General features: G+C 46.9%; 1 pseudogene across 1 annotated transcript; it reads left to right on the top strand.

Annotated features, from left to right (window-relative positions):
• Positions 1 to 1059, top strand: LOC105509796 (annotated as a pseudogene). Its single transcript, XR_001001482.1, has one exon. The product of XR_001001482.1 is annotated as a ubiquitin fusion degradation protein 1 homolog pseudogene (transcript).
• Positions 1060 to 3919: the final 2860 nt, after the last annotated feature.

The raw sequence follows: 3919 nt of genomic DNA, 5'->3' as shown, positions 1-3919 counted from the left end.
GTAGTGGCAGTGGCCACGAGGAAAGAGGTCAGCGGGGTGCCTTCGCTGCATTCTCTGAGAGAAGCGGTGTCTGCGAGGTGGTGTCCATCATGTTCTCTTTGAACATGTTCAATCACCTGATTCCCAGGGTCTTCCAAAACCAGTTCTCCACACAGTACCGCTGCTTCTCTGTGTCCATGCTAGCAGGGCCTAATGACAGGTCAGATGTGGAGAAAGGAGGGAAGATAATTATGACGCCCTCAGCCCTGGATCAACTCAGCCAACTTAACATTACCTATCCCATGCTGTTCAAACTGACCAGTAAGAATTTGGACCGCATGACACACTGTGGCACGCTGGAGTTTGTGACTGATGATCTGCTACCTCTCACACTGGATGATGCAGAACTTGCTCTTGGAAGAAGGCAGCCTGGTCCAGGTGGAGAGTGTCAACCTTCAAGGGGCCACCTACTCCAAATTCCAGCCTCAGAGCCATGACTTCCTGGACATCACCAACCCCAAAGCCGTATTAGAAAACACACTTAGGAACTTTTCCTGTCTGACCACTGGGGATGTGATCGCCATCAACTCTAATGAAAAGATCTACAAACTCAAACTGAGAGTGATAGAAACCAAAACTGACAAGGCAGTGTCCATCACTGAGCGTGACATGAACATGGACTTTGATGCTCCCCTGGGCTACAAAGAACCCGAAAGACAAGTCCAGCATGAGAAGCCGACAGAAGGTGACGCCGACCACAGTAGCTATGCTGGAGAACTGGGCTTCCGCGCCTTCTCCGGCTCTGGCAATAGACTGGATGGAAAGAAGAAAGGGGTGGAGCCCAGTCCTTCCCCAGTCAAGCCTGGAGATATTAAAAGAGGAATTCCCAATTATGAATTTAAACTTGGTAAGATAACTTTCATCAGAAATGCACATCTCCTTGTCAAAAAGGTTGAAGAGGATGAAGCTGGAGGCAGATTCGTCACTTTCTCTGGAGAAGGACAGTTGTTGCATAAAAAGGGAAGAAAGCCCTAAATGAGGACTGTTGAATGATTGGAAAATAATAAAAGAATTAATTGCAACATCTTGGCTTTTAGTTAGTGGCACTGAAGGGACGAGCCTCATTAGAGAATACTCTGTTACTCAAGATTTGTTTAGAGTTAAGAATGACCAAGTTTGACTTAGAAGTGGAGCAGCAGGACTTTATAGTTGTATGCTTGATTTGGAGAACGACAAAGAACTGTCCCTGAGGGCCTAGAGGCAACTGCCTCCTCACCTCATGCTTTCAGCTTGAGTGGGGCTCCCACTGCCTCAGCAGGAGCAATTCTGAGTCCCTAATTCTGTCAAAACTGATGGAGGTGACTGAACTGTCTAACATGAAGTGTTCTTTCTCTTTCTTCATTTATCCTTTTTTTTCCTAGGTCAATTGCATAGGTGTCAGTCTTTGGCCCAAAAAATGGGTTTAAATAGACATGCGTTCTCTAAGAAGTGGCTGTCCCACTACCGTGGCTGCAATTTAAGTATTTGACAAAGAGTGTTTCTATTTTTATTTTACATATTTTTTTCAAAAGCCCACTCCTCAGAAGAACCTGATCTGAATGAGTTTGTACTTTTATTCTCATTTCATATGGACATAATTGGCTCCTTAGTGAACCTGTTCATAATAAAACAACTCCATGGAGAAGCAAACGTGTGAATGTTAGAATGAATAAACGCTAAAGAGATGTTCCTCTTTTTCGTTCTTCCCTACTCCTCCACTCCCAATTTTAATTCATTAAATTATCCAAGCTTCAAAAAAAGAAACACACACACACACACATACACACACACACACACACACACACACTGAGAGCTGAACTAACTTGTCACCAAGAGAAAGAGAAAAGGAAAATAACTTTAGCACCAAGATATGGAGGGAGTAAGGCAATCTTTTCTAGCAACTGAAAGACAAAGATGGTGAGAGGTGGATCCTGGCCCTGGGGCAGGAGGAAATGTGACTGAAAATCTAGGCTGGGAGTGATATTTGCATTTGATTCAGCTACAAACTTTGCTGCTGCTGAGTTAGAATCAAGCAGCTGACTAGGCCTCAAGCCCCATGATCCCTTGAAGCTTCTCCTAACGTACAGGACACTCCAACCTGGCTGGGCATGAGCAAGGACCTCAGCACAGAGGGGAGGAGAAAGGCTGGAACCAGGCCGGGCGTGATGGCTCACGCCTGTAATCCCAGCACTTTGGGAAGCAGAGACGGGTGGATCACCTGAGGTCAGGAGTTCGAGATCAGCCTGGCGAACATGGTGAAACCCTGTCTATTTAAAAAAAAAAAAAAAAAATTAGCTGGGTGTGGTAGCATGCCTGTAATCCCAGCTACTCGGGAGGCTGAGGAGGAGAATCACTGGAACCCAGGAGGCAGAGGTTGCAGTGAGCCGAGATCATGCCACTGTCCTCCAGCCTGGGTGACAGAGAGAAACCCATCTCAAAAAAAATAAAAAAGACTGGAGCCAAACAGGAAACTTCCTGCCCAAGGTCCTCCTAGGCAGAAGAGGCAACCGCAAAGCAGCAGGCTAGGTCTGTCTCTCCCACGTGGTTTAGGCGTATCTCCCACGTGGTTTAGGTTTGTCTCCCATGTGATTGAGGTCTGTCTCTCCTGCGTGGTTTAGGTCTGTCTCCCATGTGTGGTGTGTCTACCCCCTGTGCTTGAGGCATGTCTCTCCCACGTGGTTTAGGTGTGTCTTCCCTGCCTGATTCAGGTTTGTCTCTCCCGCATGGTTTAGGCGTGTCTCTCCCGCATGGTTTAAGTGTGTCTCTCCCTTGTGGTTTAGGCGTGTTTCTCCCGCATGGTTTAGTCATGTCTCTCCTGCATGGTTTAGTCATGTCTCTCCTGCATGGTTTAGTCATGTCTCTCCTGCATGGTTTAGTCATGTCTCTCCCACATGGTTTACGTCTGTCAGGCGTGTCTCTCCCGCGTGGTTTAGGCGTGTCTCTCCCGCGTGGTTTAGGCGTGTCTCTCCCGCGCGGTTTAGGCGTGTCTCTCCCGCGTGGTTTAGGCGTGTCTCTCCCGCATGGTTTGGGTTTGCCTCCCCGAGATAGTTTAGGTTTGCCTCCCCCACGTAGTTTAGGTGTGTCTCTCCCGTGTGGTTTAGGTCTGTCTCTCCTGCGTAGTTTGGTAACCAACACAATATTGTCTTGCACAATTTTTTAAAAAAACAGCTGCCAGAGTTCACAGTTTGGGAAATTTTTGTATAAAAATTAGACCTCTAAATTCTTAAAAATTGGGTAATGAGGACCTGGACCTCCATCCTCACTGGCAGCCATCAGCTGGAGCCCAGTTGCTTGTGGTCCCTTTAAGTGAACTGTGACTCTGGACATACTCTGTCCCTCACTCCACACTGCCTCTTCCACCAGATTCCCTTGACTCATGTATGTCACATGCCAGCTTCCTAGAAGCATTTGAGATTGTGTTCAGTGGCCAGGAGGCAGTAAGGCAGGGCTTTGAGCATTCAGTTAGAGCAAGCTCTGTTGCCACCAAAACATAAATTAACATTTGGTTTTGTCCTTCTCCCCTTTGAGAAAGAGTCTGTGGAACTGATTTGCAGGTGCAGCAAATATATCTACATGCAGATTAAAACCAAGTGGAGAAACTAGAATTCCTTTCAGAGATGGCTGCCCTAAATAAGACGAAAAGGAGAAATTCTTCAATGTGCCAGGAAGAAAGGGAAGAATGGGAGTGAAAGGGTGGAGCTAGCAGACAGAGGGGGAAAGAATGTGCCCTATGATATGACTCCTCCCAGTGACCCACCAAGTCCTCAATGTTTCCCGAAACAGTGAAAGGAAGGTGGGAATGGAGGAGGGAGAAAGGAAGAAGGAAGAGAAGGAAAAGAAAAGGAGGGAGAGGAAGTGTGAAAGGACAGGCTAGCTTGATGTAAGAGCTTCTTCTAAACAT

Source organism: Colobus angolensis, unplaced genomic scaffold (genome assembly GCF_000951035.1).
Source record: "Colobus angolensis palliatus isolate OR3802 unplaced genomic scaffold, Cang.pa_1.0 Scaffold18, whole genome shotgun sequence".
Classification (NCBI taxonomy): Eukaryota; Metazoa; Chordata; class Mammalia; order Primates; family Cercopithecidae; genus Colobus; species Colobus angolensis.
Note: the sequence above shows the minus strand (reverse complement) of the source record. Positions and strands in the feature narration are given on the sequence as shown.